At 42.6% G+C, this 13,418-nt stretch overlaps 1 protein-coding gene across 3 annotated transcripts in view; it reads right to left on the bottom strand.

Annotated features, from left to right (window-relative positions):
* LOC143032909 (transmembrane and coiled-coil domain-containing protein 4-like) overlaps positions 1 to 13,418 on the bottom strand; it is a 563,437-nt gene that overhangs the window by 106,094 nt on the left and 443,925 nt on the right. The gene's annotated exons all lie outside the window — the stretch shown is intronic.

The following is a 13,418-nucleotide window of genomic DNA, read 5'->3' on the forward strand; positions in this document are numbered from 1 at the left end:
TGAACCTCCTGGCGTCTGAGGATGTTTCCAAAGTGAGTATAATAAAAAAAAAAAATTAATTCAATAAATTGATAATTTATAAATATTAAATAATTTATTGTTCTTTTGGTAAAAACTAAAAAGATGTAAATTATTATTTATTATTTTTTAATTTGTGAATTGTAATAAAATATTAAATAATAAATATTCTTTTTTCAGGTCCCACAATGAAACCATGGTGGCAGGAATATCTTCAGAAGGTCGGCTGCCAAGGCACAGTATTTGTGAAATGCCCAGGGCCGCCGAACTGTCGCAGCCAACGAGATAAAGGATGCTATCGGCAAAAAACTTAAAGTCCCTGGCGCGACGAGGTGGAACTCCAGCTATGACAGCTATAAGATGCTTTCTGGCCTGCTACAGGACCTGGACACCCGTAAAAAGATCAATGATCTTTGTACCAGCATGCGCCCCAACCCGATCCCCGCCTTTGTTGACGAGGACAACGAGGTCATCGCCGAGTACGTCAAAGTTATGGCCCCAGTTGCCAATGCTTTGGACAAAATACAGTCAGACCAGCATGCCTACATGGGGAACTTCCTTTCCAACTTGATGGTGCTCCAGAGGGACTTGAACCTGCTTAGGGACGACAACAGCATCAAGCATGCCAAGCCCCTCGTCACCTACCTCCTGGGGACACAGGAGCACCATGGCAGAGACAAAAAGGGCTTCACTGAAAGGTAGATATTTTTAATATTTTAATATAATATAATAATAATATAATATAATTATATAAATAATAAAATAATATAATATTTTATAGTAATTGAAATGAAAAGAAATTAATAATCATTAATCAATAATTAAATTAACTCATATCTTAATCTTTTCAGGTTTCAACACATGTTTGAGGACCAGGAGAAGCTCCTTGCGACTGCCTTCCACCCCAGGTTCCGTCTAAAGATGGTAAAGTACATATGCAGGACAAATCCTGACTTGTACAACCTGGTGAGGGACAAGATGGTGTCGGACCTTGTGGCCCAAATCAGGTCCAAGGAGGGGGATGTGGCCTCCGCCTCCAGCCAGCCCACCTCCAGGCCACAGTCTGTGGCCAGCCACACCAGCGAGCACGACGAGTTTGCCTTCCTTCTTGAGGACGAGGAGGAGCCTGTGGTGGTGGCCAACCTGGAGGAGGAGGTCGGCAAGGAAGTAGACACTTGGGGCGCCATTCTCGGCACAAGCATCATGAAGATCTCCCCGGCAAACTTCCCCAAGGAGCACAGGCAGCACTGGGTGAACTGTTTCATCAAGTATAACACTCCCCTGCCCTCGTCTGCCTCAGCTGAACGACTCTTCAGCTTTGGCTCGGACATTTTGAGGCCAAAGCGAGCCTCTCTGACCAATCTGAACTTTGAGAACCTGACCTTCATGAAGGGAAACTTGAAGTTGGTTAAGAGGGAGAGAGAGAGGGCCGACAAGTTAGAGTGAATCTGTGAAGAGTGAAGACTGAAGTGTTGTGAATTTTTGTTTTAAATGTTTTTACTGTTTTGTTTTGTGAACTTTTGTTTTTACTTTTTACTGTCTTGTATTAATAATTTGTTTTTCTAGTAATAATTTGTTTAATAAATAATGTAGATATCTTAAAAAAACACTTTTTTTAATCGGAAAGCTTTAAATTTAGATTCGGAGATTCGGAATGAGTAAAATTTAGGTTTGGAAATGTTCGGAAGGTATCGGAATTAAGGTTCGCTTTGCTATTTTTTAAAGATTCGGAGGTTCGCGGACAAATGTTCGGAATAAATGTTCGCACCGAAATTTTGAAAATCAGGTTCGCTATTCGGAGGTTTGGAACCCAAAACCGGCGAAGATTCGGGTTCGGATTCGGAACCCAAAAAAAGGTTCGCGCGCCCACCTCTGGTATTAGAGAATACTTGTTCACCGCCGATGGACAAATGCGTAAATAGAAGAAATGAGATGAGGGGATATTTGTCCATTGTTGATGGAGCAAATCACGAGTGAGGCAATGTGAGGAGGACAATTAGGGATGATGGTTGCTTCCAAACCTTTTCTCCGGATTCTACCGGGCTCGTGTATCAGTAGTTCTGTCTTTTCCCAGTCCATAAGGTGGTTGCTACTTTTTTTGTATGTAACACTAGCATTGGTGGTGACATGTCGAACATCGTATCGATGTTCTCGGATCCGGGTTTTCAGGTTGCGTGCTCTTTCCCCAATGTAGGACTTGCTATACCTTGAACACAGAATCCGATAGACCCCGGCTTTGTTATTTGACTTCCCGCCGATACTTATTCTCGTTCTCGTGATGTCTTCGACTATCCTACTGGGCTAGCACACTACTTCTAAATTGCTGGGTTTCAATGTTTGAAAAAAGTTAGTGGCGACTTCGCAGGGTGGTAATATAAGTCATGTGTTTGTTCCGCTTCGTTGTATACGGCTTTCCATGATCTTGGTTACTTTTTTCCTGCATTGGTCGATGAGTAAATCCGGGAATCCTATTTTTAAATAGGTCTCCTTGATGTGGCATTGCTCACTGATCTGCATAGTCCTTTTCATATCAACATTTGTTACTCTGGGGTCTCTTTTTACTTTCTCTGCTTATTCCCTAATGATATTCATTGATGAGGTCCCCATTATTTCTTAGAGCTTCAAATGTTTTTAATTTGCAACAAAAATTACTTCTCTTTGCAAAATATATTTTTTCTTGAATATTAGTTTATTTCTTTGAGTTTAATTTAACTGTGCAGTCTACCATTCTATGGCCACTATCTATATTTAATCTATTTATCAAAGTAAAATGGCTGATGTTATTTCTCTCATTCCCTAATATAATGCCAGTTTCATTCTTTGCTGTGCCATTTGAAATTCTCAAAGACCATTTGCAACCTACACAGTCCTTGAAGAGTTTTTCGTTACTTTCATGTAATTCTCTTCAAAATTAACTAACATCTCGTCTGTGTCATTTCTCTTGTCTAATCCAAACTTCCAAAACTATGATTCGCCTGTTACATTCTTTTCCACTTTAGCAATGAAGTCATTCACTATAAGTGTGTATATGTTTTCTTGATCCATAATCCGTCTTAAATCATTATTAAAGGACTCGATTTTGTCTGAATTTTGTAAAGTTGGTGAATAATCTGAAATTATTTTTAGTGTATTTTTACGCAAAAAGTACAACTGTATTTCGACAGCAAAAAAAGAAAAAAAAATATAAGGAGAGTACGACATTAATTCGATTTCATTAAAACCATTTATGGCTTGCCTCAAAGGGATTTGTGGAGATTGACAAATTAAACACTATTTGAGGACGAAGACTTTATTGATTTCCAACATTTCTCTCGTTGGAGCTTTTTTTTTTTTTTTTTTTTTTTTTTTTTTTTTTTTTTAATAATGAGACAAAGAATACAAACTGGAAGTCTGTGAGAGGTCCTGTAAGGCCGGTGTGGTGTCATACTATGCGACGGCGGCGGATGCGGCCAGATTATGGGCAAGTTCAATTAGCTTAATAAAATCACCTGGCGATAGCTAGGACTTTATATAACGACCACTACACATTTCATTATCATGGTTTTAGTGTTAAAAAAATCAGTAATCTATATATGAAAAAATTCTTATTTGGGAATTGTGATGTGGTACTTTAAAGTGCTCTAGCATAGGATACTAGCAGGGCCCCGTAGTCCTGTGGCGTGCCCCGACCAACAGTGACGCTTCCAGTACAAGGACCCTTTGTTTTTGTTCCAGCCAACAAGGCCTTATTCATAGGTATACTAGGCGTAGCATTGTCTCGCTCTGCGTAGTGAGCGACGTTTGCTCTCACGTCAGTCTATACCTGTCTGTCATACTGTGAGCAAATAGCGCTCCATGTACGCATAACCCACAATAAACGCGTCAATCATCCCCCCTTCCGTGTTTCAATAACTTGTTGCGATAATAACATGGCGCAGTGAGTAGGATTCGTTGCAATTGTTTGCAATTGATTGCAAATTGTAACAGTGAAACATGGGACGATACGCTAACCGGTAGCGCGTACGTGAACAGATGGAGCACAGATGGAACTAGACGAATAGACAACAGTGTACATGCTGAACCGCGAGTGCAGTGCCAACAACAGTGTGCATGCTGGACCGTGAAATGCCGTGCAATAGTGTGACACACTTTCATGGACACGTAGTGGTGCGAACAAAAGGGCCTTTCATTCCACTGCTTCGCCCTACCCCGGACGGAGCCCAGCTGACTCACGCACGCCACGCCCACCCAACCTAGGAGCTGGTACAGCGCCTCTGCTCCCTAGCTGCAATTACGTCACTGCAGGAGGAAGCGACCAACTGCCGCTCACACGAAGCATTGATGGTGCAGTCTCTGACGTCAAGTAGGACCCGCACGCATGCGCCGTGTCGGCATGCCAAAAAGCTCCCCGCCAGACGCACGCACTCCCCCCCCCCCGCACCTTTCTCGGGAGGGCTGGCACCTACCGCCCCGGTCCCTGGCGGCCATGATTGCCCCTCTGTCACCTGTCGGCATACCCATCTGTATGCTGCCTGACACAGGTGCGGACATCGCGGTGATAGGCATTCGGCACCTTGACATGTCGGGGATACCAAAGATCTACTTACAGCCGGTGTTCTCGGCGCCAAGGGTACGTGGCCGACATATCTCACATGCCCCCCGCAACGGGACGCTTCCGGTAGATCGGCCTCCGCCAACTGTCGGCATACGCATCCGTATGCTGCCTGACACAGGTGCGGACATCACTTGGATAGGCACTCGGCACCTACGTTGGGGATATCCAGAGCCAGTACACCCGCCTATCTTGGTGCCGACGTACGTGATCGGCATATCTCATATGCCCCCCGCAACAGGACGCTTCCGAGCTGCCTTGACGCTCGGAGACAGGGACTGCAACGCCGCCATAAGGATTGATTCACAGGGATGTCCAAACACCCTTACTCTCCCTCGGCTTGGCCATAGTCCCACCCGACTTCCCGGAACCTGTCCTGGTAGTGACATACGCGAACAGGTGCGCCGAGCTAGCATTACCCATTGACAGTTCACCATCCGCTGCTCGCGACTACTTCCTACAGGAATTGAGCGACATGCTAGTCTCCAAGGATGACCCCCGCACCATCCCTCTATGAAAGGTGGTGGGTTCCCCCCCCTCCACATGAGAATCCACCTGTAAGCCGACGCGATGCCCCTCGCCGCCCACACTCCCAGGTCGATAGCATTAGCATTCCAGGTTCAAGTGAAGGAAGAACTTGACTCAATTGTGCAGCAAGGTATCATCACGCCTATCGTAAGACGAGCTCTGTCACCGCCACCCGTGCTGGCGCCCTTCGACCCCGCTCTGCCAGTGGTACTGCAGACGTATGCGTCGTGCATATACAGCATCGGATACACCCTTCTCCATTACCACAGCAGGGGCACTTACGCCTCGTCCAATGTGGCTTGCGGTTTCTGACGGATGCCGAAACCCGATACGCCACTATCACTGGAGATGCTTGCTGTCATCTGGGCCGCGTCTAAATGCAAGCCATATCCGTCTGGATTGCTCCACTTCTCGTTGATGACGGTCCATCGTCTACTTATCCTTATCTTCGCGTCAGGAGCATCGTCACCGGTAACGACGGGGCTTCGCGGGGACGACCCGTCGCCCGCCGCCAACGCCGATAGGACGCTCTAAAGACTCTGGGACGCGGCATGGATAAACCCCGCCTACGGCCACCTGCTTACCTGCGTGTTCTCCTGATTCTCGTTCGACCGCCTTGCCCTACCCAACTCCGTCCCTCCGCATTGGAAGCTCCGGACCGCTCTCTCCCTCGACGGTGAGCTGGAGCTGTACGTCGTCCTCGCCGCCCTACGGAAGCGTGCACCGGCCTCCGAAGACACCGCCCCATCGCGTCACATCCCTCGGTGGAGGACCTGCCGTCCTCGTGCGCGGATCCCTCCAACTTCGCCTCTGCCGCTTGCCTTGGCTCACGAATAGCCATACCTCCCGCGATGGTCCTGCGAGCGCGGTGGGGGGGGGGGGAGGTGTGGTGTAGTGCAGAGCCCCGTAGTGTTGTGGCGTGCACTGACCAGCAGTGACGCTTCCTGTACAAGGACCCTTTGTTACGGCCGACAAGGCCTTATTAATACGTGTACTAGCCGTGGCATCGTCTCGCTCTGCGTAGTGAATGACGTTTGCTCTCACGTCAGTTTATACCCGACTGTCATAACTCACAATAAACGCGTCAATCGCCCCCCCCCCTGAACGGCTTTGGATAGATAGAAACTTCTGGTGTTAACCAGACAAATATATAAATTATGACAACGTGTCGAAGCTTACCTCTTTGTTGTTTTATTTCAACACTTATTTCAGCTGCCATCATGCGACTTTATTCGGCTAGTGAAAGGGTTGAACACTTATAAAACATAAGAATATAGGAGACTGTAAAAGACCATAAGACCTACACTAGGCAATTCCATGTCCATTACCACTTATCATCCTTATCCACAACGTTTTCTAACCTCTGAAAACAACCAACAGTTTCAGCGCTTACTACTTGACTATTAAGTCTATTCCACTCGATAACCATTATTGGTAAACCAGTTCTTGCCTGTGACCTTTTCTAGCTTATTTTCATTAACCTCATTCACTACATTTTAGAGCTTCAATATTTACCTTAGCTGCCTCCAGGAGATCTTATTCAGCCGAGGGCTTCCCTCACGCAACACATACAACAGTGAAATGTTAGACAATTGTTTTCACAACATAATGATACGAGGATGGTAATGTAAAACATAACTCAAAACATAAATGAGGATCATACTAATATCATCATCAATTGGGAGCATACGCCAGGAGGCGCGATACTTCACTCACACGCTCCAGTCCCCACGGATTATCCGAGCAAGCTCCCATGCAGTCACCCTTTCCACTCCAAACAGCTCTCGACAATTTAGATCAACTTGCCCTAGTCATGAATTCTGTGGGCGACCCCTTCGTCTCCTCCATCAAGGGTTGTCTCGATCATATTATGGTGTCGAAGTAACTGCCTTCTGCGGGACAATCTATGACGGGCGCCACAGCTTTGGCTCGGGGCAACGTGCTACTCGAGTCACGGAAGGAATCGGACCAAACTTGTTAAAATTTTCTCTTAAATTTTTTCAAGGGCTTAAAATACGAAAGAAGTGTTATTTCCTCTTCATTCTCTGGAGAGGAAAAGGCAGTAGAACAAATCAAGTACATTAATACATCACGGTTTTATGGTAGTTCTGTTACAAGAGGTTAAGTCTCTATCAGTCCCACTGACGCTGTGTCATACTTTATAAGTTTGTTTTAGTAAAGAGTATTACTCCTTCATATGACTTGAAGCTAAAACCAATCATTTTGGGTTGCACTTTCATTTTTATTTCTAATGACGCCTGGCAATTTCATTTACCTTCGTAGCACTTTCTGTGTGCCCAAAGGTAACGTTAACGCTCTCCTTGCAGGGCGGCATTCCTCTTTTTATTCTGTTTACCGCCAAAATACTCTACTCAGCTCCGTGGCACCCCTCTTCGGGATTCAGGAGATCGGGGTTTAAATCACAAACGATTTCATTTACCTCCCGTTTTGGCTTGATTTCGATCTTTAGTGATCGAAACACCTTTGATATCGGTGTCATCTCCTCACCCTTCCCTCAAGAATAAAATACACCCATTAAGAGTTTGCCAAAGTTATACAGTGGCGTGAGCCTTTTCCATACTATTCACTACTTTAGCATTTATCTTAACTGTTGACGAAAATTTTCACTCAGCTGAGGGACACCTTATCCATGACAAAAGGGCAAATAGTATTACCTGTGTCCAAACTCCGAGATCTTAATGTTCATTCCTTATACGGTGGTGACTTATTTGACTTTTTCACAGTGGAGCAGAGGGGGGGGGGGGTCCCTCAGCTGAATAAAATCACATGACTACAGCTGGAATGAACAGATAAATTCGTAAAATGTAGCGAATGGCTTATTTGATACGGTAGATTTTAATGTATGATCTGGCTAATGGCAGAGTTTTATGCACCTGAAGGTGGCGGATTCGGAGCCTAAAAGGTCTCAGGCAATGGAAGCTCCCATTCAAACAGCAACTTACTCTTTCCCTCCTCAACTACATAAAATCATTTATCATCAGTCTGATAAAACAAACAAATAAATCAATAAGCAAACACAAATAAATGTCGTTTTCTTGGAGGAAGTAATCTATCCTCCAGATGCTGAAAACAAGACCAACGCATTCTTGGGGAAATTTGGGCAAAACCCACCTCAGGGTATTTGTACAAGAAACTACATCAAAACCGCTTTCAAAAAGCAGAATGAAAAAGAAAGGCAGAGAAAAGAAAAAAACGAGAAACTTTTAACCGAGGGGCGATTTAAGACCAAACTTCTATTGTTAAAGAAGGATAATAAACAGCCACACGGGTATGAACGCGCTCGCACCCACACGCATACACACGCACACACACAACACACACGCACATACATGCACACGCACACACACACACACACACACACACACACACACACACACACACACACACACACACACACACACACACACACACACACACACACACACACACACACACACACACACACACACACACACACACACACACTCACAAACACACGTGTTCAGACACGATATCATACGCACACACGCAGGCAGACAGACTGACAGACAGACAGACACAAACGGACAGATGGACAGACTAACAAACAGACAGACACAAGCAGGCAGAGAGGAACAAACGAACGGGCAGACACAGACAGACACAACAGCATACGCACACACACAAGCAGACAGACTGACAGACACAAACGGACAGATGGACAGATAGACTAACAGACAAACACAAACGGGCAGACAGACACAAACGGACAGACAGAAACACCTACACTCACTCACACACACACACACACACACACACACACACACACACACACATGAAAATGAAAAGAAGAAAATTAATGATACTACCAATAGTGAAAACCTAAAAAAAGGGTAAATAACACAATACAAGAAATGACTGAAAGAATTGAAGAAAACTTAGGTGAAGAAAGTATCCAAAAGATTAAGAAATGGAAGGATTACAAAGGCGGAGCATGCCGACAGGAGACGTTTTGGTCCATAACTAGGTGGGTTGCGAAAAAATATAATAATGATAAAAAAAAAAAAAAAAAAAAAAATACAGTAATGTAAATAATAATGAATAAAATAAAATGCATATGTATAGTTAGATAATAAACAAACAGGTAAATAATAAATAATAATAAATTGACAGATAAATAATGATAAATGAAAATCAAGCAAATAATAAACAAATAACAAACAGATAATATAAGATAAATGGCAGTTATTACAGCATCTTGCTTAGATGTTAATCTAAACGAATCTTAAAGCTTCGAACTGAACTACATTGCATTGCATCTGCAGGAAGTTTATTCCATTCATTAACTACATGGTTGGCGAAGTTGTTTCTACCCACTTCCAAATTAAATCTGTTTCCTGACTGTTTGAGACCATTATTTCTTGTTGGATTCTCATTCAGTGTAAAAATTTTGTCACTTTTGATGTTGTCAATCTCCTTTAGAATCTTAAAGACTTATATCAGGTACCTTCTGAGTCTACGTTTTTTTAGGGAAAACAGATGCATGTTTTAGTCGATACTCGTATGATTTATTTTTATATTTGATATCAGTTTTGTGGCTCGCCGTTGTACTTTTTCCAATCTGTCAATGTCTTTAATGAGATTTGGTGACCATACGGAAACAGCATATTCTAAATGTGGACGAACTAACGATTTATATAGCTTGTTAATGAGAGATGGACTTTTGAAGTCAAAAGATCGCGCAATCAGTCCTAGAATCTTATTTGCTCCCTCAGATAATTTGATGATTTGAGATCGTTACTGATAATTACCCCGAGATCCTTTTCACTATTCACTTTTGTTGACGAAATTCAAAATTACTTGTAATCGTACTGTTATTTTTACCTATGTGCATTACCTTGCATTTACTTGTGTTAAATTTCATTAGCCACTTTTCAGACCATTGCTGTAATTTATCTAAATCTTATTGAATATCTAATTGATTTAACTGATCATTTGCCATTCCGCACAATTTTGTATCGTCAGCAAATTTGGAGACAATAGATTTTAGTCCGTGGTCTATATCATTTATATATACTACGAATAGAAGTGGCTCAAGAACGGAACCCTGAGGAACTCCACTCGTAATATTTTTCCATCTAGAAGTTTTGCCATTTAAAACAACTCTGTTTTCGATCATTCAACCATTTTCTAGTCCAACTTAATACTCGAACGCTATCACGTACTCCGTGTGAAGCTAATGTAGCAAGTAACCTTTCGTGGGGGACGGTATCAAAAGCTTTTGCAAAGTCTAAATATATTAAATCTATATTGTTTCTTTTGTCAAAATTCGAGATGACTGTGTTGTAGAATCCGAGTAGGTTAGTCACGCAAGAACGTTTCCGTCTGAATCCATGCTGGCTATCATTTATCAAACAGTTACTTTCTAAATGATGTTCGATAGCATCTCTGATGATAGTTTCCACAATTTTTCGTATGATTGAAGTCAAGTTTATAGGCCTGTAGTTATTTTTTTTGTCACCTTTATTGAATATTGGAGTAACGATAGGTAGCTTCCATTCTCTTGGGACATTTCCGGACATGATGGATTTCTCTTTTTAGATAATTTCTAATGGAACAACAATTTCATTTTTCATTTCCTTTAAGATTTTTGGATGCAAACCGTCAGGCCCTGGTGTTTAATTAACTTTGAGTTTCTCTATACACCTTTTAATTTCTGTCTTGTTATATTGACCGCAGTAAGTTCACCCTAGACTTTTTATAGGTTTCAGTTTGGAGTTCACTTTGAGATGTTTCGTTTACGAATACTGAGCTAAAATAATTGTTTAAAATATCACACATTCCTTCGTTTGAATACTCAAGTTGACCGTCAGCAGATAATAGTGGGCCAATGTGATTTCTACTAACCTTTTTATTTCTAATGTAACTATAGAATTCTTTGGGATTCTCTTTGGTTTTATCAGCGATATTAATTTCGTATTATCGTTTTCATTTTTTTATTGTCTTTTTTAAATCTCTCTGTATTATTACATAGCTTTGATAGTTATTAGGTATACCCGAGCACTTCTGTTTCTTATAAGCCTGTCTCTTTTTAGCAATACTTTTTTCAGTTTCTTTGTCGAGCCATTTTGGGCGAGCCTGATTTGGGGGGCGTCTGTCCTTAAACGGGATGTATGAATCATCTTATTAAGCGTATTTTGAAATATTTCCCACATCTGATCTACAGGTCTTTCGCTTAATTTTGTCTCCCAATCTGTAAGCTGAAGCTCCTGACGTAGTCCTATGAACTGAGCTTTACTAAAATCGGGTATTTTAGATACACAAGTATCTATTCTAATTTTTTTTAGCAGTTTGAATCTAAGTTGTGATCGCTATTTGCAATAGTTTCATCAACTTCTACATCGGCTATCCTGCTTTCATGGCTAGTAATCAATAGATCGTGTAAGTCTCCATGTCTTGTGGGCTCTTTTACATGCTGAACTAAGTAATTGTCAACAAGAAAATCTATCAAGCGACTACCTATATGGCCATGTTCAAGGATCATCCAATAAATGTCAGTAAAATTGAAATCATCCATTATCAATGAGTTCCGGTTGCAGAAACTAGACAGTTCTTGAAACAACAGTTTGTCGTCTGCTAATGATAATGTTTTTGGCCTATAATATATTACACCTACATTAATTTTTTTCCCATTTGTTTGGGTTAATTCTACCCACAAACTATCATATGCATCCTGTTTTACTTTCTCTAAAACACAGGCATGGACATTGCTTTTAACGTACAACAAAACATCCCCACCTTTCTTGTGGTTTCTATCCTGATGAAAATGTTTAAATCCCGCAGTGTTGAATTCAGCTTCAAACTCTTTACCATTTAACCTTGTCTCGGTTATTCCTAGCACATCGAGATTTTCACTTTTGACATGCGCCAGTATTGAAATTTATTCCTAATACTACGAGCATTAAAGTACATGGTATTAAGAAACTCGTGATTATTTCTTTTTGACACGTTTTGTATTTAAACATTATTCCTTTCATTATAATTTTGTTCTTTACTGACACCTTGCTCTATATTGACATTTGGTCCTTCACTGACATTCAATGCCTCATGGACATTTGCCCCATCACGGACATCTGTTCCCTTACAGTCATTCGACCTCTCATTCGACCTTACCCCCTACGTCACCGCGTTCCACACCGGCCACCCGTCGTTCGCTGATATTCTGTCCGGCATCCCTTCCTAAAATTATATTCTGTCTTCCACTGACATTATATCCTACCGTGATATTTTGTCCTCCACTATCACTGCATACCATCGTGATATTTTGTCCATTATTATCATATCCCATCTTGATATTTTGTCCTCCACTATTAATACATCCAATAGTGATATTTTGTCCTCTGACAGTGTAACATTTTGTCCTCTACCGACATTATATCCTAAAATGATACTCTGTCCTACACTGGCATATTGCTCTACATTATTACTATGCCCTACTCTGTTTTCCCCAATACACTCTATTTCCCCTTCCCTTTGAGTTTCTACCCCCCAAAAAAAGGAACTAGTTCATTACAAACTCCCACAATGAGGTTTGTAAGAACATCTTTGCCTCTGCGAGTAAGGTGGATCCCATCAGAAGCATAAAGGTCATGATGCCTGGAAAAGAGATACCAAGGATCAAGAACGTGGTATCCTAGTTGCGTGTACAATCGTGATATCCTCTCAATGATCCCTATAGCTCTACGTTCCCAGCGTAGATCCTCGGAAGGATCCCACAGACTACGTGACGGCTCCCTCGCTCCTTCATCTCCTGAAGAAAGACCTTGTAATTCCGAATAAGTTCCTCTGATCTCACCCTACCTACATCGTCACTTCCCGTGTGAACAATCGGACCGTGTTCGTCCGCCTTTGCTCCCTGATGGTTTTGGTACAATCGGCGATCCAACGGCCCGGTTGACATACAAGCTTGCAACGTCGTTTGGTCTTCCGCTGCAGGATGTCGTCATAGCCTCGCATCATGGAGTCCCCCACCACCAAGAACTCCTGATTTTCAGCCACCTCATCCTCCAGCAGAGCAAAACGATTGGCTAGAGCCAGCGGTTGTTCCGCATGGTACCCGCTTACCAAACGCAGGCTCGACAAACGGGACCCCACGGAGCGCCACTCGCTCACGGCAGTGGCAGAAGTAGAAGAGGTGGTTCGCTCTTTGGGCTGTGGGGAGGATTCACTCTTCTCACAGAGCGAACTCCTAAGAAGACGAATTTCCTCCTCACACTTCCTGAGACGGTCCTCTAGCTTCACA

This window comes from Oratosquilla oratoria, chromosome 14 (genome assembly GCF_046742065.1).
Source record: "Oratosquilla oratoria isolate Oo_2021 chromosome 14, ASM4674206v1, whole genome shotgun sequence".
Taxonomy (NCBI): Eukaryota; Metazoa; Arthropoda; class Malacostraca; order Stomatopoda; family Squillidae; genus Oratosquilla; species Oratosquilla oratoria.